Source organism: Canis lupus, chromosome X, assembly GCF_048164855.1.
Source record: "Canis lupus baileyi chromosome X, mCanLup2.hap1, whole genome shotgun sequence".
In the NCBI taxonomy this organism is placed as follows: domain Eukaryota; kingdom Metazoa; phylum Chordata; class Mammalia; order Carnivora; family Canidae; genus Canis; species Canis lupus.
This window is the reverse complement of record NC_132876.1, coordinates 12,561,015-12,585,768: the sequence shown is the minus strand read 5'-3', so window position 1 is coordinate 12,585,768 and position 24,754 is coordinate 12,561,015. Positions and strand designations below refer to the sequence as shown.

The 24,754-nt window shown below is 35.7% G+C and overlaps 1 long non-coding RNA gene across 17 annotated transcripts in view; it reads right to left on the bottom strand.

The window, feature by feature from the left end:
- LOC140628694 (uncharacterized) overlaps positions 1 to 24,754 on the bottom strand; it is a 262,851-nt gene that overhangs the window by 225,500 nt on the left and 12,597 nt on the right. For 8 of the 17 annotated variants that reach the window (XR_012026708.1, XR_012026701.1, XR_012026700.1 and 5 more), the window contains exon 3: positions 2,061 to 2,127. The exons of the other annotated variants lie outside the window; for them this stretch is intronic. This is a non-coding gene — a long non-coding RNA (uncharacterized lncRNA). The remainder of the gene's footprint in view (positions 1 to 2,060; positions 2,128 to 24,754) is intronic. 17 annotated transcript variants of the gene reach the window in all.

The window sequence follows — 24,754 nt, the reverse complement described above, 5'->3', positions numbered from 1 at the left end:
GCAGTCTTAATTCTCATGATGCTTCCATCTTTACACACACACACACACACACACACACACACACACACACAGAATATTACTTAGCCATCAAAAATAATGAAATTTTGCCATTTGCAATGGTGTGGATAGAGCCAGAGTGTATTATGCTAAGTGAAATAAATCAGTCAGAGAAAGACAAATACCGTATGATTTAACTCATATGTAGAATTTAAGAAACAAAACAGATGAACATGTGAGAAGAGGAAAAAGGAAAGAGGGAAACAAACCATAAGAGATTCTTAACAATAGAGAACAAACTCAGAGTTGATGGAGGGAAATGGGTGGGGGATGGACTAGATGAGTGATGGAGATTAAAGAGGTCACTTGTGATGAGCACTGGGTGTTGTATGTAAGTGATGAGTCATAGAATTCTATATCTATATCTATATTGACATATCTAAAATTGTGCTGTATGTTAACTAAATAAAATTTAAATGAAAAGAACTATTGAATAAATGAGCAGATCCTTCCACTTCACTTACTCTACTTCAGCCAAAACAATATTCCTATTACTCAAAAATAACTATATAATTTCCTTGCTTAGAATCTTTCAGGGGTTTCCCATTGTTCCCAGAGCAAAATCCATACTCTTAATAGCTAATCAGAGTTTACATGTCATACAAGGTTTATAAGGCTTTGTATTATCTGTTTTTCATCTTCACTTTCATTCCTTGCCCTCAACCCTACATGTTCCCCAGAACTCAAACTCATTCAGTTTATGGCCTAGATCAGTCAAACTTTCTCATTTACTACTCCACATCATATCAAGAGCTCCTTCAGATTTTGATACATGAGCTTCTGCCAGCCTGAACTCCCCCTCAAGCCAATGAGAGCACACACTCCCACATGCATAGTTTCTTAACTCCCTTCATCCTTCAGAGATCTTAGTTTCAATGCCACTTAAATTGTTTGTGACTCACCTGAGAATTTGTTAGGTCCTCCTCATCGGAGTTTATATAACCCCCTGAACTTCCACCTCAAAGCACTTGCCATGTTCTCTTGTTATACCAGTTTAGGTATGTTTCCCCAGGTGGATTTTGTCATTCCTCAGATAAGAGACCGTGATAGGCATACCCTCAGTGCTTAGGACAGTATATGTCAATAATAATCAGTGTTTTTGCGTTGGTGTATTTTTCTGAGCACTGACTATATATTAAGTAATTAATCTTAACAAATAACTAAGAGGTATTACCCTCCAATTTGCAGATGAAAAGAGCAAGGAACAGATATTAAGCAAATCGCCCAAGGTCATAAAGCAATAATTGCCTGAACCAAGATTTGAACTTAGACTGACTGCCCAGGTGCAGAGTTCTAGCTCCAAACCATCATGTTACACTGTCTCTGGAGCACGGTAAATGTTAAGACTGTAATATGTATTTGCTTAATGAATGTGCAAAGGATAAGACACACGTAGGCTCCGGAGATGGCACTTATGGAAGATAAACTCTTCAGGAGAGGCTGAAAAGACCCCTATGCCAGCAGGCAACGTCTCTGTACCCAGTGAAAACACAGACCACCACACAAGGGTGATCCACAGATACCTGATGTTTCTCCATGATCATCACAATTAGCTCTGTGTCTCCAGATTCTTCCTTCCCAGAACTGTGCACCATTGCTGATGGAGTATTTTCAAGGAAATTTACACCTATTCCTAATACAGTATTCATATATGAAAGCAATAGGCCATCATTGTAAATCAGAAAACAATGAATTGCTCATAACCTTAAAAATTATGAATTAGATAAATAAGGATGAGAGAGATAGAAAAGGTATCTTCTCAGCAAATTTTTAAAAAGTCACACTACTCTTAACTGAGTAAAGAGTATATGGATAGTGTTATGAGTACAGCTTGCTTACTAATTCTCAAGACCTCATCAATCTCTTATCCTATTCATTGTGTTTTTTTATATGGCCCATTTACTCAGAAGAACCTTATCCAAATAAGATAGAAAAATATTCTTGAAATGTTTGGCAGAACACAAGTACAGAATATTTGAAAGAAAATGTCATGTTGTGCTCACCTGGGTATATTTTTATATCTTTTTTCCTTCTGAGCTGACCAGTGTGGACTCTACCTGTCTTCAGTAGCTGTTTGAAGAGAGTAAAACAGGTTTAGACACCACTAGATCTCTGTGCCATCAGACAACCTAGGGAATTGGTTGAGAAAGGCAAGCCTGCGTATGTGCTGAAAGGTATTCACTAGAGGATAGATGGGAGTTTCAGAAAACAGACTGATCTTGACAGCCAGCTTCTCTCTTACTGAAATCATTCATTGTGGGTTACTTAGAGAAGACAATAAGTTTTTATATACGGAGTTATTTTATTTTAGGTCTTAGAGTAACTTGATAGGAAGGTGAACCCTCATACCCTTGCTAATTCACTGATAGAAGGAACTAATTATCCACACAAGCAATTGATTTAGTGCCACAGTATGCCAGCATAGTGATACAGCTTAGCTGAATGTCTCCAGAATAGAGCGAGTACTGTTTCCACAGATAAGCAGACAGCCACTTTTTTGACTTAGGTTTTCTCAGGGATCTCATTATTTTTTATTTATTTTAAACTTTAGTTTCTTTTCATGCTATTGGGAAGATTAATATGATTCATAAGGGCTTCATATTGTAGCTGGGGTGAGGCTATGGAATAGTAGATTGCTTTGTCAAATCAATTAGAAAATAATTAATGACTTATGGAGTGCATAAACATGCCAAGTTTTATTTCAAGTTTGGGAGAAGTGGTGGTATATGTGTGCACAATACACTTCTATAAAGTATCTTCTTTACTCCCCAGAAATCTGGAGGTCAAACTGTGCTATTGAAAATAGGTTGATTAAAAATTCACTCTTTCCTGGACTATGGTGATAATCTCATCGGTCTCCTGGTATATACTATTTATTACACTCAATACAGCCCAAGAAATTGGAGTGGTCAACCTGTAACATAAATCTGATTATGACATCCCACTATTTAAATTTCTTTAATGGCTTCAATTTTGATGTTGGATAAATCCAAATTCTTCATTATGGAATGAAATGACCATCATCTTTGGCACCTGTCATAGCTTCCTCTACCTATCTCACATAACCAAAAGATAAACTACACTGGACTATTCCTGGAAAACAGCATATACTTTTTATTTGTTTATTATTTTTATTTTTATTTTTTAAAGATTTTATTTATTTACGGATGAGAGACACAGGAAGAGGGAGAAGCAGGCTCCATGAAGGGAGCCTGACGTGGGACTCAATCCAGGGACTCTAGGATCACACCCTGGGCCGAAGGCAGGCGCTAAACCACCGAGCCACCCAGGGATCCCCCAAACATAGACTTTTTAATTCCATGCTTTTGAACATCCTGTTATCATTGCCTGGAATGCCCCTGCCACACATTCCATGAAGTATTGACTCTAGTTGTAACTGGAGAAGCTCTCAGTCTACTGCAAAAGACAGACACCCAAAATCGTCTTCTGATTATGGCAAAATGACAGATAAAGAGAGTTGAAAATACATACTCCTGTAATGAACACCTAATAATGCTTAATTATATATAACAAAATTCTTTCACTTACATAGTTGGGATCATAATTTCTGGCATCAAAAATGAAGTGAAAATTGAAAACCAGAGCAGGAAGTACATGGGTTAACATTTTACTATAGAAATAGAAATGATAAGGGGTTGTATCAATAATCTAAGGGTTGGGGTTTTTAAAATCCACCTGAGGACAGTAGATTAGGCCTTGGGCTCACACAGGAAAAAATAATTTGAAGTAAAAAGTTGGCTTAAAGCTAGGACCATTGAAGAGCTGCATTTTCAGCTAACTGATGGATTATGAGAAAAAAAAAAAAAGAAAACAATCAAGGCTCCCAACAGCCCAGGGATATGACGAGGAAGAATTTTTGTCTCTATATACCTGGGTAGAAAAATATCAAAATATCTCTTAATAATTCAAATCCATAGGTCTGTACCACATGCAGACTTGGGTTAAAATCTCTATGCTCCACCTGTGTGATGCAAGAAACTCCAAGCCAAGAAATTAGCATAAGATTGGGGGTGAGCTGCAACTATCCCTGAACATTAGCAAACAAAACCATCCTGAAGGGTATGCCTCCAGCCCAGTGACTCACAATTTATTCATACAAAGCTCTACAGAAAATAACCTACAATCCAAAATTTAAGAACACAAGAGGAAATAATTCATCATGAGTGAAAATCAGTAGAAACAGCAAAATAGAGGCTTCCTGCTTTTCCTTCATTCCTCCATCCACTCAGTAGATTTTAAAATATTAAGGAGGTGCACATGATGTGATGAGCACTGGGCATTACATGCAACTGATGAATTATTGAAAACTACATCTGAAACTCATGATGTACTATATGTTGGCAACTTAATTTAAAAAATTAAAAATAAAATAATCTGAGACTATAGATATGTTTATGATGATTAAAGATATGGTTAGATAAAAGCCATAAGAAATAACAAGATGATATGAAAAAGAAAAGGAATGAGTATATCTGGAAAATAACCAAATAGCACTTCTAGAAGTAAATAATATGGTCTTTGAACTTAAAACGCAATATATTGGGCATAACTGTCTATAATCTATTTAGAACTCAGGAACTCAATTATAAACATTTAAAGATTATCTAGAGTCCATTGCAGAGAGATAAAGAAATAGAAAATGTGAAACAGATATCAAGAGACATGGAAGATAGACAATTCAACATATGTCTCATAGAAGTTCAGAAAGAAAAAATAGAATAGGGATGAGGCAATATTCAAATATTTTTTCTAGAATTTATTTAGAATTTTCAGACTCTGGAAGTCTAATGAATCATGAGATGATAAATAAAACTGAGACTACTTGTAGGTACATAATAGTGAAACTGTAAACTAATGACAGGAAAACATCATAAGAGCAACCAGAGGAGGGAGGATTACATACAAAGTAATGACAGATTATTAAATAGGCCTAAGTGTCTCAAAAGCAGTAATAGAAGCCAGAAGACAATGAAATCATTACTGTGAGTAATAGAAGAAGAAGAAAGCAATTGTCAGGATGCCTGGGTGGCTCAGTCAGTTAAGTGTCTGACTTCGCTCAGGTCATGATACCAGTGTCATGATCCCAGTGTCATGATCCCAGTGTCATCCCATGTCCTCGAGCTCCTTGCTCAGCTGGAAGCCTGCTTCATCTCTCTCTGTCCTTCCTCCCACTTATGCTCTTTCTCGCTCACTCTCTCTCTCAATAAATGTGGATGGAACTGGAGGGTATTATGCTGAGTGAAATAAGTCAATCGGAGAAGGACAAACATTATATGGTCTCATTCATTTGGGGAATATAAATAATAGTGAAAGGGAATAGAAGGTAAGGGAGAAGAAATAGGTAGGAAATATCAGAAAGGGAGACAGAACATGAAGACTCCTAACTCTGGGAAACAAACTAGGGGTGGTAGAAGGGGAGGAGGGCGGGGGGTGGGGGTGAATGGGTGACGGGCACTGAGGGGGGCACTTGATGGGATGAACACTGGGTGTTATTCTGTATGTTGGCAAATTGAACACCAATAAAAAATAAATTTATTATTAAAAAAATAACAACTGTAAAAAAAAACAAATCTTAAAAAAATAAAGCAATGGTGAACCTAGCATTCTACAACTAGCTGATTTGTAATGTAAGAATGGACATAGTTTCAAAGAAATAAAGAATGAGGGTTCACCAGTCATAGACACTTGCTGAAATAACTATTAACAGAACTACTTTATATTATAGAAATTGGACTCAAAAAGAGTAAGATGTAAGGAGCAATGGTGAAAAAGAAAGTGATAAATAAGTGGGTTATCTAAGCATGGACTCTATACTCTCCAGGATCATGCCCTGGGCCGAAGGTGGTGCTAACCCACTGAGCCACCCAGGCTGCCCTATAGCTGACTCAACACCAAGTTTGAACTGTACAAGTTCACTTATACGTGATTTTTTTTCTACAGTACAGTACTGTAAATGTATTTTCTCTTTCTTATGATTTTCTTAACAATATATTCTTTTGTCTAGCTTACCTTATTGTAAGAGCACAGTATATAATACATATAACATACAAGATATATGTTAATCAACTGTTTGTGTTATTGGTAAGGCTTTCAGTCAAGAGTAGTCTATCAGTAGTTAGGTTCTTGGGGAATCAAAAGTCATACAGAGGTTCTTGACTGTATGGGGTTAACCCTAACCCTGTGTTTGTTGTTCAAGGGTCAACTGTACTAGTAGAAGGGGAAAAGGTAAAGAAAGAAGAGTGAGTAAAGAGAATACAAGAGAAGAGAGAAGTAAATTAAAGCAAAGAAAGAGTACAGAAGACATGCAAAGAAAAAAATGTTAGAAATAAATCCAAATATATCTGTAATCATAATAAATATAAATGCCTATAATTTTTATTTAAAAACAAGGTTTATATTGCATATAGAAACATTTAGCCATATGTTGTTTATAGGAGATATGTCTAAAATGCAAAGACCTAGAAAGGCTAAAGATAAAAGAATGAAAGAAAATACATCAGAATTCATATATAATGGAAATATCAATATCAAATGAAATCAATTTTATGGTGAAAAAAGTATTATTAGGGATAAGATAATGCTAAAAGATATACTAACAATATATGATTGGGGATTTATAATCACATAACACATAGCATCAAAACACATTACACCAAAAATATCAGAACTATAAAGAGACATCACAAATCCATGATCGTAGTGAAAAATTTTAATATTTATCTCTCAAAAACTAATGAAACAAGCAGTAAAAGCATTAAGACTATATCATTTTGTACAGCAAAATTAGGAAGATTTACCTAATGGACATATTTAGAATCTCACACCCAACAATTAGAGATTAATTTTTTTCAGAGCACAAATGGAACATTTATTTAAAAAATAGTTTTATTGATGATAACTCTTAATATCTACCCTCTTAGATCTCAAGTATTCAATAAAATATTGTTAATTATATTCATATTGCTGTACATTAAATCTCTAGAACTTATTCATCTTGTATCACTCAAACTTTGTACTCCTAGAGCAACATTTCCCCATTTTCCACCCCACTCTAGCCTCCAGTAACCAGCACTCTACTACTCTCTGCTTTCATGAGTTTTGCTATTTTTAGATTCCACTTACAAGTGAGATCAGGCAGTAGTAGATTATTTTACTTAACATAATGTTCTACAAGTTCATCCATGTAAAAAAAGAAAGCAAGCAAGAAAGAAAGGAAAGTGGTAATTATGTGAGGTTGTAGGTATGTTAATTAGCTTGATTGTGTTGATGATTTCACAATGTATATCAATACATCAAGTTGTATACCTTAAATAAGTATAAGTTTTTTTTTAAGATTTTATTTATTTATTCATGAAAGACAGAGAGAGAGAGAGAGAGAGTCAGAGACACAGGCAGAGGGAGAAGCAGGCTCCATGCAGGGAGCCCGAATCAGGACTCGATCCCGGGTCTCGATCCCGGGACACCAGGATCATGCCCTGGGCCGAAGGCTGAGGCTAAACCGCTGAGCCACCCAGGGATTCCCCAAGTATAAGTTTTATTTGTCAAGTATACCTCAATAAAAGATGGAAACTTATGTAATAATAAATAAACAAATAAATAAATAAATAAGATTATGTCAAGGAAAAAATATTAACCATGTTTTAGCCCAGAAAGAAAATGTTGATAAATGTATGTCAACCAATATCTTACAGAACAAACAGTATTTGTTTTGCTTAATATGAGATGAAATAACAGAAAAATAAATGATAACCAACTCCCAATATTTTTAGAAATATTAAAATATATTTCTAATAACTTATGCAACAAACTGAATGACAATGAAAGAAGTTCATATCAAAAGTTGTGAGATGGTGGTGACCGGAACTGGGGAGCTCTACACCTGGGGTTGGGGTAAATATGGACAGCTTGGCCACAAGGACATAACAAGCTTGGATCGGCCCTGCCATGTGGAATACTTTGTAGACAAGCAACTCCAAGTAAGGGCTGTGAGCTGTGGGCCCTGGAACACCTACGTGTATGCTGTTGAGAAAGAGGGGAGCTGACCTCTACAGCTAGGGCATAACACAAATGTATAATACAGTAACTTAAACATTTAACACCAGTGACACTCCCACCCCAGCCAAGGAAACCACTGCGAGCACCGCAGTGGCCATGCATTTGCCCCTCCCAATCACAGCCCTCTTGCCTCACCTTAGAGGTGCATCTTCATCTTCAGTTCTGTCTTCCTGTTGAAGCTTTGGAAGGGAAGGCCCAAGGCCAGCCCTGCAGACATGGTGAAATCTGAACCTCTGGGTGGGGGGCCCAGATGAGGGTAGGTTTTAAATCATCCCACCCCCAACCCAAGGTAATTGAGGTCATGCCAAGATTGGGGACCAGCAGGGGTCATCGTTGTCATCCTTCCTTACCTATTTTCACTTGGAATTTTATCACCCTTGTATGCATCCGTATTCAGTAGACTTTAGTTTGCTTTCAACTTTATGTAAATGGCATCATTCTGTTTATGCTCCTTTGTGGCACTTTTTCATTCAGCACTATATGATCCACTTATGCTGTGCCCTGCAATTCATTCATTTTTACTGTTAATGCAATATTCAGTGGTGTGAATATACCTCATTATATGTTCTTTTTTTGATGGTCATTTTTTTCTGGAGTTAAAATATACATAACGATGTACCATCTTAACCATTCTTAAGTATGCATATCAGTAGTATTAAATAAATTTACATTGTTGTACAGCCAAAAAAAAAAAGAGAGAAAATTTGTAGAAAAGAGAAATTTGTAGACTCATATGCATATATCAGAAAAAAGACTTCAAATTAGTAAGAAAAATTTGCAATGCAAGAAATTATAAAGACTGCAAAATAAAACTAAAGAAGGTAAGAATGAAGGAAATAAGTATAAAAACAGAAATAAAGGAAAAAGAAAACTGATAAACAGGAACAACAAAAAGTTTTTTTAAATAAAAAGCAAATGTAACAGATAAAACTTCAGAAAAATGGATCAAAAAGAAAGGCAAAGGGGCCAAATAAACAATATTAAGAGTGAAAATATGAACATTACTGAAAATAGAGAAGATTCAAAAAAGTATAAGGGAGTACTATTAATAACTTTAATAAGCCAGGAAATATGTAAACATGCATGAAACGGATGATTTCTTAGAAAAATATGACTTCTCAATACTACTCAGTCACCAAAAAAATGAAATCTTGCCATTTGCAAAGACATGGATGGAACTAGAGGATATTATACTATGTGAAATAAGTCAATCAGAGAAAGACAATTATCATATGATATATTTCACTCATGTGGAATTTAGGAAACAAAACAGAGGATCATAGGGGAAGAGAGGAAAAAAATAAAACAAGACAAAATCAGAGAGGGAGACAAACCATAAGAGACTACTCATCATAGGAAACCAACTGAGGCTCCCTGGAGGGCAGGGGGGTGAGGGAACAGGGTAGCTGGGTGATGGACATTAAGGAGGGCATGTGATCTAATGAGCACTGGGTATTATAGAAGACTGATGAATCACTGACCTCTACTCTGAAATGTTCTACAAGTAGTTACAGTAGTAACATACCTACTACCTCACATAGTTACCACTTTCCTTTCTTTCTGAAACAAATAATACATTATATGTTACTTAATTGAATTTAAATAAATTTTATAAAGACTTCTCAACAGTGTTTCTTTCACAAAGCACTGAAAACCTGAATAAATGTATAACCACTAAAAAAAAAAAAAAACAATCAGTAGATTAAAATCTACCTGTGAAAACTTCACCAACACACACACACAAACTCATATGCACACATCTCAGTCAAGTTCTGTCAAACCTTCAAGGAAGAGATGATCCTATATTATACAAACTGTTTTTGATGCCTAGCCACAGTGAGATTGAAAAACATTTTAGAAGGTTACAATATGCCACAACAAAGATTGGGAACCACGGAGCTGGTCTTACTTCTTCATTTTGCAGCAGACAAAAGTGGGACTTAGCCAGGTAAAAGGACTTTTTCAGCTCACAAGGTCAGTTATGTTCTTTGAATTGAAGTTGGTGTTTTTATTGCCGAAGGAAGATTTCACAGAAATCTCTTTTGGATATTTTTCTTATTCAGAACTGCATATCCTATATTTTTCATTCTTTTTCTTCTTTGGAACTGGTTATCAGTAGTAGAAAGTTACACTTCTGATGAGCCCATAATAGGAAGTAATATGAGATTATTGAATGCCATTTCATTTTGGAGCAGGATTGAAATTGAATTCTTCAGGAGTGAAAGGAGCAGACAATAAACTTCTCATCTGAAATGGTTCGACATCAGGTTTTCGCAACATAGAAAAATGAGAGAGAAGTGCTTTACGCTCAATTTTTCTGTAAACCTAAAGCTGCCCTAAAATAAAAAATCTATTAATTTACAAAAGTGATAGAAAATATCCTCTTTCCTCTTAGGAGAGATTTTCTTTTGTGGTTGATACAAAGGACTATGAGTATTAAACCTAGAACTTTCTTGGCATTTAGTTCCTCACTCTTGCTCAGTATTAGAAGAGTAGATAGGGAGGGAGTATCTATCATATGCTAACTGGTTCAGAGAGTATTCAATTAGATGGAAATATTTCAATAAATGTATCAGCCACAATTACAAGCATAATGAACAGCAGTCAAAGTATATTAGTAAGGATTATGATTCATTTTTGGAAAAGTTGATTTAGTTCCAGCTCAACTGGGTAGTTCAGATTATATTTCTGGTGGGTAATAGGCATGTCAGTTACATTGTGAATACTTCTACAAGAGCCACAAATTATAACGAACACAGAGAGTTACAAAATCTAATGGAAGAGGGCTTCTATTATGACAAAAATCAGATGGAAGGCCAATGCCCAAAACTGATATTTAACAACATATATGAGAATCCACAAACCCCAAACATTTCTGTGTTAAGAGTGATCTGCCCGGGGTACCTGGGTAGCTCAGTTGGTTAAGCATCTGACTTTGGCTCAGGTCATGCTCTTGGTGTCCTGGGATGGAGCCCCACATCGGGCTCTGTGCTCAGCAGGGAGTCTTTTTGAGTATTCTTTCTCTCCCCCTCTGCTCCTCCTCCTGTTCATGCTCTCTCTCTCTCTCTCAAATAAATAAATAAATAAATAATTTTTTTTTAAAGAGAGCACTCTGCCCAATAAATGAACACAATGCGTTCAGAAGAAATACTCTAACCCACAAACAGTGACAATAGTAAACCTCCACTGAATGCTCATTATCTGTGTGCTACTTTAATATACATTACATTATTTAATATATATAATAATTTTTCAAGTTTGGCAACATTATCTACATTTTTCCAAACGGGAAGCTGTAGTAAAAAGTCAAGTGGCTTACCCAAAAATCAGATGGCAGAGCCAGTGCTTTAACTTAAAACTGCCCATTATTATTCTCAGTGTTCTTTTTTTTTTTTTTTTTTTTTTTAAAGATTTTATTTATTTATTCATGATAGTCACAGAGAGAGAGAGAGAGGCAGAGACACAGGCAGAGGGAGAAGCAGGCTCCAAGCACCGGGAGCCCGACGTGGGATTCGATCCCGTGTCTCCAGGATCGCGCCCTGGGCCAAAGGCAGGCACCAAACCGCTGCGCCACCCAGGGATCCCTATTCTCAGTGTTCTTACCAATTCTCTACTGCTGTCACCTTTTGTTAAAAGATAAATATGTATATATATTATATATGTAATATATTATATATATATATATATATTTATGAATGAATGAATGAGAGGGGCAGGGGAGGAGCAGAGGGAGAAGGACAAGCAGACTCCATACTGAGCACAGAGCCTGATGTGGGGCTTGAACCCACAACCCAGAGATCATGACTTGAGCCAAAACCAAGAGTCAGATGCCCAACTGACTGGGCCACTCAAGTGCCCCTGCTGCCATCTTTTATAAGCTCTTCACGGCTGGAGCCAAGAGATGCTCCTAAAACAATTTCACAAGGCCCCCGTGAGAGGTTGGGCTGGTGGGCCTCTCTTCTTTCACTCTGAGTTTGTGCCTTCCCCTTGGCATTTCTTTCTTCCTACTGTCCTCATTGTACCCCATGTCAAGAGAAAGCTATACCCACTTTCTTTCTGGCCAAAGAATAAATAACAAAAGCTTTTTTAAAAACTATTTTTTTTTTGCTCCTTTTAACAAAGATATGCCAAACTAGTATTTTCAAAACAAAACAATTTTACTAAAACTGGAAAGAAAAATGAAAAATAAAAGTAAGAGAAAGGAAGAGTCAGAAAAAGAGTCTTATCTCAAGTACAGTTTTCTGATCTGAGTAGATAAGGATTTGGTGAGAAGGTCCACATGCAAAAGAAGAACTTTGCTCAGAAAAGTCTCCCATTCATTCTAAAGGTCCTTTCCCATAGAATTTGAGTATATTGGAAGTGGAGTGATCATAATGTTGGTGGCTTAGCCCTAAGTGTATAAGGTACATAGCAGCAAGGTCAGAAAGTACTGAGACTCAAAACCATCCTCCAATCACCTTCACTTGATCCTGAGGTTATCTCCTCATAAGTGCCTACAACCCCTTACTATGTTACTAATTTTTGCCCTCTATCTTTGTTAATGGAACAAATCTATAAACTCTAGGCCTTCGACTTTGTGACCTTCCAGATCTAAAACTATAGGTTTCTAGTATCTGTCTTTATCTGACTTATCACATAATGTCCTTAAAGTCAATCCATATCATCCAAAATGGAAGGATTTCCTTCTTCCTTATGGATGAATAAATAATATTCCATCGTACATACATGCTGCATCTTCTTTATCCATTTATTCATTGATGGACACTAAGGTTGTATGATATCACTTCTATGTGGGGCTCAGGGTAGGGAAACAGGAGACATGTTGTTTAAAGATATAAATTTGCAACTAGTAGACAAATCTGGGATATCTGACACACAGTATAGTGAATATAGACAATAACTGTATTATAATCATCAAACTTGCTAAGAGTCTAGATCTTAATTATTCCCATCACCAAAAAGAAATGATAATTATACGACTTGATAGAGGTGTTGACTATCACTACAATGGGAGTCATATTACAATATATAAATGTATCAAATCAACACATCGTACACCTTAAATTTACACAATGTTAGGTGTCAAATATATTTCAATAAAAAGAACTATCGTTTTCCACAACATAATGAGACAAAACATTTCCAAATCATCTGAATGCCTGAGAGCACTCCTTCATTAGAACCCCAGTGAAACACAGTGTTTACTTAAATGCCTTTGTCCTCAGTTCTGGTTAAGTCACAAAGCTCCTTTTGGCATTGAGCTGCTCTAATGTGATAACAGGTCTCATCACAACAGAAGTAACACACAGGTTTTGTCTTGAAACTGTCTGTCAGAAATGGGCTTCCATACAGTGCTATTATGTTTTCAGATGTACGTAGTGGAATTGATTAATTAAAAGTTAACAGCAATGCAAACTTTAATTTTACCTTCAGTGGATCCATCTTATTTTCTCTGAAAGCCTAGGGACCTGCTATTGAAAAGTTACGATTTATCACTGTCTGCAGTGGTTTCTTCTGAAAGTCTGATAAGAGTTAGTGTTATTTTGAAAAATCATTATCAGTTTCTGCTACTTTCATATTTTATCTCTTTGTTTATAATGAACTACTCCTCTGAAAAATCACTTAAGGCGGTTGTTCACTGAAATAATGTGCATATCTAGTTTAATTTGTTATATGAACAAGTAGTGCTAAATTCTCAACACTGCAATTTTGTTTTACTTTGTTCACAAAATGGGGCCAATTAACTCAAGGGTTTATTGGCCTTTCTTTTTGTAATAGCAAGACTGGGCTTTTCAATACAGAGAAACTGAGTGCTTTTGGTTTTATTTTGATCATTTCTTCCTCTAAACTATGATTTTCTACTGTCTTTGAGGCCAAGCAGAATAGCAGTTCTTAAATGAAAGGAGAAACCATATCTCACAGGAGATTAGCTTAAACCCCAGAGTGTTATCTCTCTTTCTGCCATATCTAAGGCCTGTGTTGATCATTTCTAAGAGTCACTACCAGGCTGCCAAAATAAATCTGTCCAAAATTGGCAGAGAAATTACCAGGTTTTCACTGGTGTGAAAATCTGTAAATGTGGACACTATTTTTCCCCCACTTCCACTCGGCCTTGGGACAGTCTTCTAATGAAAGGCAATTGATATAAAAAATTCTCATTTCAGATGAAAGAGTTCATAGATTTGGGGAGGTCTTATAAGAAGGAGCAGAGAACAATTGGAGTACAAAAAATGATCTGATAATGCACATTTAAATCAATAAAATAATAAGTATTATTTTCATATTGCTCTCTTGTGAAGGAGACTAAGAGAGACAAAATGAGATTTAAGAGAGCAGCTAAAGTATAATCTGTTGCTTTGAGAGAATATTGTCATAAGAAAAAAGCTGTCTGAGAGAACTGCCATGTAGTTTAGCAATGTGGGTAAGGGAAGCGGGCAATCATATTGTTCAGGCAGAGAGATGTCAGTGACACAAATGCTATGAACCAGACCTATGGGGCAGTTACATCAGAACTTCTACAAGTGATACAGAATAACACATTCATTAGAGGAATTATTTGTGTGTGCTATTGTGGGGACTGGTGAAGTGATAGCTATACATCTGTCGTTTCTTATGTTTGCCTTGAAGATAGGAGGGCAGGTAGCTAGGAAGGAAAGATGCATGTAAAATGGAGGGAAGAAAGGAGAAACCAGAATCTACAAGGATAAGCTAGAAGCCATCTCAGTCTCCTGCCACTTCCTTGATGATGCACATAAACTGCAAGAGGAGCCAATGTCTTTCATCAGGAAGCTGAACACACACCAGGTCCAAAGGTCAGAGCTGAAGCTAAAAGTCCAGCAGGAGCTGAAGGGGCTACAAGCCTGACTCTAATACCTATGCCAGTAGATGAGGAAGTAGATCTGTGATAATGTGCATGGACTGCCACACTGCAAAATCCTAAAGTGAGTGTAACTGTGCGTGCTTGTATACATACACATACACATACACATACACACACATATGAGAAAAGGAAGGAGAGAGGGGAGAGGGAGAGATGATTCACATACCACAAAATTCACCCTTTCAAAGTGTGAATTCAAACAATGTAATGGTTTCTATTATATTCACAAGGTTGTGAAACTATTGCCACAAGGAATTTTAAAACATTTTCACACAAAAAGAAACTCCAGATCCTCTAGCAGTCACACCCATCCTTGCCATTCCCCCAGCACTAAGCAACCACTAATCTACTTTCTTTTTTTTAAATATATTTTTTAAAGATTTTATTTATTTATTCATGAGAGACAGAGAGAGAGAGAGAGAGAGAGAGAGAGAGGCAGAGACACAGGCAGAGGGAGAAGCAGGCTCCATGCAGGGAGCCCGACGTGGGACTCGATCCCGGGTCTCCAGGATCACACCCTGGACTGAAGGCGGCGCTAAACTGCTGAGCCACCGGGGCTGCCCTAATCTACTTTCTAGATCTATGAATTTGCCTATTCTGGACGTTTAATATGAATGGAATCACATAATACATGGTCTTTTTTGAATGGCTTCTTTCATTTAGCAGTATATTTTCAAGGTTCACCCATGTTGTAGTATATATCAGTACTTCATTCCTTTTTTTTTGGAGAATAATATTCTCTCATATGGATATATCTTACTTACCTAATCAGTTGAGGACATTTGAGTTAATTCCATTTTTAGTTATTATGAATAATGCTTCTATGAACAATAATATATATATATTGTGTGTGTGGATGTATGTTTTCATTTCTCAGAGGTATACACCTAGGAATAGAGTTGCTGGATCAAATGGTAACTTTAGGGAGAAATGTCAGATTTTTCCAAAGCAGCTGCATTGCTTTACGATTTCACCAGCAATAAACAAGAGTCCCAGTTTCTCCACATCCTCATCAACACTTAGTGTTTTTTATTATTGTTATTATTATAGCCATCCTAGTTGGTGTGACATGGCATCTCACTGGGATTTTGATTTGCATTTCCCTAATGATTAATGATGTTGAGCATCTCTTCATGTGCCTATTGGCCAACTCTATATCTTTGAAAAAATATCTATTCAAGCCCATTTAAAAAATGATTTTAAGTAGGTCCCATGTCCAACTTGGGACTTGAACTCATGACCTTGAAATAAAAAGTCATATACTCGGGACACCTGGGTGGCTTTAGTGGTTGAGCATCTGCCTTTGGCTCTGGTCGTGATCCTGGGGTCCTGAGATCGAGTCCCACATCAGGCTTCTGGTGGGGAGCCTGCTTCTCCCTTTGCCTGTGTCTCTGCCTCTCTCTCTGTGTCTCTCATGAATAAATAAATAAAATATTTAAAATTTTAAAAAAGTCATATACTCTACCTACTGAGCCAGCCAGGCATCCCTCAGGCATCCTTATTTTTTAATTGAGATTTTTTTTCTTTCTGTGTTGAATTGTAGATTTCTTTATATATTCATTATATTAGTCACTTACCTGATACATGACTTGCAAATAATTAATCCCATTCTGTGGGATGTCTGCTCATTTTATTGATAGTGTCTTTTGAGGTGCAAAATTTTTAATTTTTATGAAATCCAAATTGCCTACTTTTTTCCCTTTTTTCACTTGTGTGTTTGGTGTTACTTCTAAGAAACTGTTGCCAAATACAGGGTTATAAAGATTTACACCTATGTTTTCTCTTAAGAATTTTATAGTTTTAGCTCTTATATTAAGGTTTTTGTTTCATTTTGAGTTATCTGTACATGGTCTGAGGTAGGAGTCCAACTTTTTTCTTTTGCATGTTACTCTCTTAGAGGAGATCACAGTTTTAAAGGCAACAAAGCAGCAAATTGGGACTTTGTGAATCTGAAGTTCAGTTCTTTTCCTGCCACTAATGTCTGGTTCAGTATTTATCAATTAGATATACTTTACTTACTATAATACCGAGGTATTCTATATATTTGATTTTATTGTTTTATCCACTTGGGTCTATCACAGTCTGATAGAGATGAATTAAAACCTGTACTACTCATATATTTTTATCTTTCTCATTTTATTTCCTGCTATTTTTTGTCTTTTGAAAATTAATGCTGTATTGTTTGGCATACAGATTTTCATAATTCTTGGGTCCTTGTTAAGAATTTCACCCTTTATCACTACAAAGCATATTCCACAATTTTTTCTATTTTAATATTTGTTGCTGTAAATTCATCATACCTGATTTTGAAATCATGAACCCTGCTTCATTTTTGCTTGTGTTTGTAGAATTTGACTCTGTTCCTCATTTAATATCAATGTTTCTGAGTCACTTTATGTACTTTGGATTTTCCTATATGGTCTTATTGGAAAGATTTCATTTTAAAAGTATTTTGTTTATTTATTTGAGAGAGAGAGAGAGAGCATAAGCAAGGAGGAAGTGCAAAGGGAAAGGGAGAAGTAGGCTCTCTGCTAAGGAGGGAGATGCTGGGCCAAAGGCTGATGCTTAACCAACTGTATCACCCAAGAAAGCCTTTATTTTTTAATAAGCGAATTTATCTGATTTTATTTATTGAAATGGCAAGCACATATGGACTTAGTTTTGTCAAATTATTGTATGCTCTGCTTTCCATTTTTATTGCTTTTAATATATTTTCTTTGATTTTTCATGCATTTCTTCTGCTACTTTAAAGGATTACATCTATATTATATATATTTTATTGAAGTTCGATTTGCTAACATATAGTATAACACCCAGCGCTCATCCCGTCAAGTGCCCCTCTCAGTGTCCATCACCCAATCACCCTGTCCCCCCACCTGCCTCCCCTTCCACTACCCCTTGTTCATTTCCCAGAGTTAGGAGTCTCTCATGGTTTGTCACTTCAGGTAGTATTCATTGCTGATAATGAACATTGGTGGAATTAGCATATTTTCAGTTTCTCCATCTTTCTTTTCCACCTCTGTGTTACTCAAATTTTAGCTATTTATCCAAGTATTTATCATTATCTTTTAAAATATCTGTATACACAAATTACCTTAGCAAATTAGAATACTATCATTTGACCTCAGTTATGAAAGATGAAGCTGCTGCTATAAAGAACACTAGCCATTTTATTCCAGTCCTCCTCTTCCTTAATTACCTCTTTTCTACATTATCAAGGTTTATGGAATTTGTATCTTTGTATCTGGAATTATAATCCCCACATTTGTTTTACTTTTAGCCCTACATTTCAATGGATTCGATACTTATTGCCAGATTTTTCACTCATCTCCTCTTTTTGCCAGATTTTTCACTCATCTCCTCATGAATGCAGCATGACCACTGTATTTATTTTCTACTGCTGTTGTATTAATCACAGACTCAGTGGCTTGAACACAAATTTATTATCCTATAGTTCTGTAGGTCTAAAGTCTGACAAGTTTCTCATTAGGTAAAAATCAGCAAGTCAGCTGAGCTGCATTCCTTGCTGAATGCTCTAGTGATAATTGTTTCCTTGTTACAACCAAGTTGTTGTAATTGTAGGGCTGAAGTTCCTGTTTCCTTGTTTGCTGACAGATGGAGCTATCTGCATGTCTTGGCTCCTGATTCCCTTTCTCCATCTTCAAAGCCAGCAATGGCGGTTTGGGGTCCTTCTCACATTGAATCTCTCCAACTTACTCCTCTGCTTCCTTCTTCCAGTTTTAATAAGAGCTCATATGATTACCCTGGGCTCATGTAGATGATCCAGGATAATCTTCCTATTTTTAGGTAACCTTGATTTCATCTGCAAAGTTCTTTTTCACATGAAAGATAACATAGTCACAAGGTCCCAGAAATTTGACATCTTTGGGCGGCCATTATTCTTTCTACTACAACCATTACACCATTTAAAGGTTTTCCTCATATCACAGAAGAGAAGCCAGAGAGAAGTTTCCCAGGATTCCTTTTCCTAAATGGTACTGTATTAAAGTTTGCCTATGAGAGGCTCATGCATGAGATTTAGAAGGTGGAACAGATCAGTCTATTATACTGTACCAGCAGTTGCAGCCAGATGCACAGGCAGATGTGAGATTTATAGGAGCTTCCTAGTAAGCTCTTGAGAGACATCTGCTTTGTAGTGGCAGACAGAGATAGATACTGGGAGATTCCTCAAGTTTCTTGAAAAATCACAATAACTTCCCAGCATATGAGTAATATAAGTGATGACATAAAACATTTTCTCTATACCTTGGCAAATTATCATACTCCTTTCCAAGTATGGATCGGCTCCCAATATTTTATCCCTTGCATTTTCAATATTGAGCAACTTTCCTAAGGGTTCCTTTAATGTGAGGGGTTTTGCCTGTGTCACTTCCTTGAGTCACTTTTGTCTTTCTAATTACAACCACTTTTCCATTTCATGCTTGGTGATATTTTTTCTTTGATATACTTTTCATTTATTGGTCAATTCCATTTTTATATTACCCATTTTTATAAAATGTCACATAGCTTTATCAATGGAAGGAAAGTATGCAACACAATCAATGGAAGGAAAATATGCTTCTGTCTGAACTGAATACCAAGCATATAGTGACTATTCACTGACAGACTGTGCAAGAAGTGAAGTGATTGGTCATTCATCATGATGCATACTTATTATTTATATAGTCATATGTGGACTGAAGAGTTAACAGCAAAGTCTGTACTTTATGCAATTATTCAATTGATATACTATGGTAACTGACATCTGAATCATTCTTTGAGCAGTGGTGTTAATTAACTAAATCATAGTCAATTCGTTTTTTGGGGCTTCCATAACAAATTACCATAGATTTGTAGCTTAAATAATAGAAATTTATGTTTTCACAGTTCTGGAGGATAGAAGTCCAAGATCAAGGTGTTAACATGGTTGGCTCCTTATGAGACCCTTGAGAAAATGATCTGTTCCAGACTTCTCTCTATGGCTTGTAGACAGCCATCTTCTCCATGTTTTCACATCAACTTCCCTCTACGTCTGCAACCAAATTTTCCAGTCATATTGGATTAAGGTCTACCCTAATGATCTCATTTTAACTTAATTTCTCCTCTAAATTCCTTATCTCCAAATAAGGTCATATTCTGAGATATGGGCTCAGGACTGCAGCATATGAGTTTGGTGGAGGTTGTGTGTGGGGGTGCCAATTCAGCTCACAACACATGGTAAGTGAAATTTGTGCATATACAAATAGTACAAAAAGAGACCATCCTTTGTTTTCCTGAATGGACCCTCATAAAAATATAGCTAAATTTTGAATTTTAGCAGTATCTTCAAAAATGACTCACGGGAAATATGTTCCATTAGTTTTTCCCAAGTGCTAAAAACACTGTGTCTTTATATTTGAATGTCAGATTGGTTATGCTTAGAATTCTTATGTCAGCTTTTCTTTTAAGATATTTGAAGATAACACGCCAGTGTTTTCCCCCTAAATTTATATATATTTATATAAGTTAGGAGGCAGAGATTTCGAGTGTTCAGTGGATGCGCTTTAACAATTCTATAGAACCATATAATAACCACCACAGTTAAAGTATTTGAACTCTTTAATCACTCTCAAAATTTCCGTTGTGTCTCTTTGCAGTCAGTCCCCCTGCACATCCAGCCCCAAGCAACTTTTGTTCTGATTTCTTTTTTTTTTTTTTTTAATTTTTTTTAAATTTTTTTTTTTATTTATTTATGATAGTCACAGAGAGAGAGAGAGAGGCAGAGATATAGGCAGAGGGAGAAGCAGGCTCCATGCACCGGGAGCCCGATGTGGGATTCGATCCCGGGTCTCCAGGATCGCGCCCTGGGCCAAAGGCAGGCGCCAAAGCGCTGCGCCACCCAGGGATCCCTTGTTCTGATTTCTATCACCACAGTGCAGTTGTGTCTGTTTTTGAATTCTATATAAATTGAACCACACAAGTATGGCTGGCTTCTTTCATTCAACATAATGCTTTGGGGATCATCTTTGTGTTGTGTGTTTTAGTACTTTGCTGAACAGTATTGATTATAGGGATATGCCACAATTTGTTTTACCCATTCTTCTGTTGATAGACATTTGGGTTGTTTCCATTGCTTTATGAGTATTCTAGTAGAAATATTTTGTGAACATATATTTTTATTTTAGGAACAGATATATATTTAATTGTATAAGGAATTACCAAACAGTACAGTTCTAAAGACTGGCTGTACCATTTTCCATTCTTACTGTCAGTGTATAAGAATTGTACATTTTTATTCTTTTCAAAAAAGATATTCTAATAAGTACAAAATAGTATCTTACTCTATTTTTCTTATACTAATGATGGTAAGCACCTTTTAATATACCTATTAGCCATTCCTATGTCTTCTTTTGCAAATTAGTTTATTCAAGATTCTTGCCCATTTAAAAAAAATTGAGTTGTTTGCCTTTTGCTTTTAGTAAATAAACTTTATTTTTTTTAGTGGTTTTAGGTTCACAAAAAATTGAGTGGAAAGTAGAGAGTTTCATATTTTCACTCAATTATCACCTCACAAGTTCCTCCTATTATTAACCTCTTGCATATTTGTTACAACTGATGAGCCAACTGATGAGCCAATAGTGATATATTATTATTAAAGTCTACAGATTATATTAGTGTTCACTTTGTTATACATCCTATAGGTATTGAAAAATGTGTAACGACATGTATCCATTATTATTTCATCATAAAGAATAGTTCCACTTCCTAAAAATCTGTGATCAGCCTATTCATTCCTACCCCCACCCCACCCCTGGCAACCACTTACCTTTTGCTGTTTCCATAGTCTTGCCTTTTCCAGAATGTCACATAGTTGGAATCATGTAGTATTCAGTGTTTTCAGATTGGCTTCTTTTATTAGCAATATTCATTTAAAGTTCTACATGTCTTTTCATGATTTGATAGCTCATTTCTTTTTATTGAATAATATTCCATTGTCTGGATGTACCACAGTTTATTTATCCACTCACCTATTGAAGGACATCTTGGTTGCTTCCACATTTTGGCAATTATGAATAAAACTGCTATAAACATTCATGTGCAGATTTTTGTTTGCACATAAATTTACAATCCATTTCAGTAAATATTAAGCAATGCAATTGCTGGATCATATGGTAAGAATATGTTTGGCTTTATAAGAAACTGCCAAAGTGTCTCCTAAGGGTTGTTCATCTTTTTATTCTTGATTTTTAGGAATTATTTATGTACTTATATATTCCTGATACATATGTCCTATTTATATATTCTAAAATATATTTACTTAGTATATATATTAGTCCTTGCTGTGTATATGTATGTGTGTGCTTGTGTGTGTGTGTATATATATATATGTTCGGTGGCTTGCCTATTCATTTTTTCTGATGATTTAAAATTTATTTTTAATGGCTTCCAATTAAAACAACCTTTGTAAAATCTACATTTTTTTTTATTGAAGTACAGTTGACATGCAATAGTATGTTAATTTCAGGTATGCAACCTAGTGACTCAATATGTATACACATTATGAAATAATCACCACAGTAAGTCTAGTTACCATCGGTCATCATACAAAGTTATTATATTATTGACTATATTCCCTATGCTGTACTTTACATGCTTATGAATTATTTATTTTATAAATGGAAGTTTGTATCTCTTAATTCCTTTCATCTACTTTGCCCATCTCTTTACCCTCCTCCCCTCTGGCAATCACCAGGTTTTCTCTGTATTTATGGGCCTGTTTTTGTTTTGTTTTTCAGATTCCACACATAGGTGAAATCATATGGCATTTGTCTTTCTCTGTCTGACTACCTCTGTCTGACCACTTAGCATAATACTCTTTAGGTCCATCCATGTTGTTGCAATAACAAGGTAAGATTTCTTTTTTTATGGCTGAGTACTAATATTCCACTGTGTATGTTTGTGTGTGGGTGTGTGTGGGGGTGTGATATTACATTTTTATCCTTTCATCTACTCGTGGGCACATAGGTTGCTTTCATATATTGGATATTACAAATAATGCTACAAGGAACACAGGGGTAGATAGATCTTTTCAAATTAGTGTTTTAATTTTCTTTGGGTAAATATTCAGAAGTGGAATGGCTGGATTGTATGGTATATCTATTTTTAATTTTTTGTTAAAAAATGCATACCATACTATGTTCCATTTACTAACTTACATTCCCACCAGAAGTACACAAAGGTTCCCTTTCTTCACATCCTCACCAACACTTATTTCTTGTCTTTTCAATAATGCCATTCTGACAGGTGCCATGTATTATATGTTTTTTGTTGTTTTTTACTAACTCATTAATTTATATTTTCTTATGTCACTGTCATTTTGATTTGCATTTCCCTGATGATGTTGAGCATCTTTTCACATGTCTATTGGCCATCTGTAAGTCTTCTTTGAAAAAAAATTCTATGTAGGTCCTCCGCCTGTTTTAAATTAGATTTTTTTTTTTTTTGGTGTTGAGTTGTATAAGTTCTTTATATACTTTGTATATTAACCAGATATATCATTTGCAAATCTGTTCTCCCAGTCAGTACAGTACGTTACCTTTTGTTTTGTTGATGGTTTCCTTTGCTATATAAAAGCTTTTTATTTTTTTTTAATTTTTTTTAAATTTTTATTTATTTATGATAGTCACAGAGAGAGAGAGAGGCAGAGACACAGGCAGAGGGAGAAGCAGGCTCCATGCACCGGGAGCCCGATGTGGGACTTGATCCCGGGTCTCCAGGATCACGCCCTGGGCCAAAGGCAGGCGCCAAACCGCTGCACCACCCAGGGATCCCTATAAAAGCTTTTTAGTTTGAAGGAGCCTAATCATTTATTTTTGCTTTTGTTGCCTTTGCCTGAGGAGACAGATTTAGAAATACATATGCATTCTAAGACCAATGTCCAACAGTTTACTGCCCATGTTTTCTTCTAGGAATTTTATGATTTCAGGTCTAAATTTAAGTCTTTAATCCATTTTGAGTTTATTTTTTTGGTCCAGTTTCATTCTTTTGCATGTAGTTGTCCTGTTTTCTCAACACAATTTATTGAAAAGATTGTCTTTTCTTGATTGTATATTGTTGCCTCCTTTCTTGTAGATTGATTATATAAGCATGAGTTGATTTCTGGGCTCTCTATTTTGTCCCATTAACCTATATGTCTGTTTTTGTGCCAGTACCAAACTGTTTTGATTACTATAGCTTTGTAGCATAGTTAGAAATGGAAGTGTGATACTTCCTGCTCTTTTCCTTTTCCAGATTACTTTGGCAATTTGGAGGCTTCTGTGGTTCCACACAAATTTTAGGATTATTTTTTCAAGTTCTGTAAAAAAATGTCATTGGTATTTTGATAGGGGATTGCATTAAATCTGTAGATTTGCTTTGAGTGGCATGGATATTTAACAATATTCTAATCCATGAGCATGGTAAGTCTTCTCATTTATTTGTGTCATTTTCAATTTCTTTCTTACTGTCTTTATAGTTTTCATGATGTAGGTCTTTGACCTGCTTGGTTAAATTTACTCCTGGGGATTTTATTTTTTATGTAACTATAAATGGGATTATTTTCTTAATTCACTTTCTGATTGTTCGATATTTGTATATAGAAATGCAACACATTTCTGTATATTAATTTTGTATCCTGCAACTTTACTGAATTCATTTATTCTAAAGTTTTTTTTGTGTGGAGTCTTCAGTTTTCTATATTGATTATGTCATTTGCAAATAGTG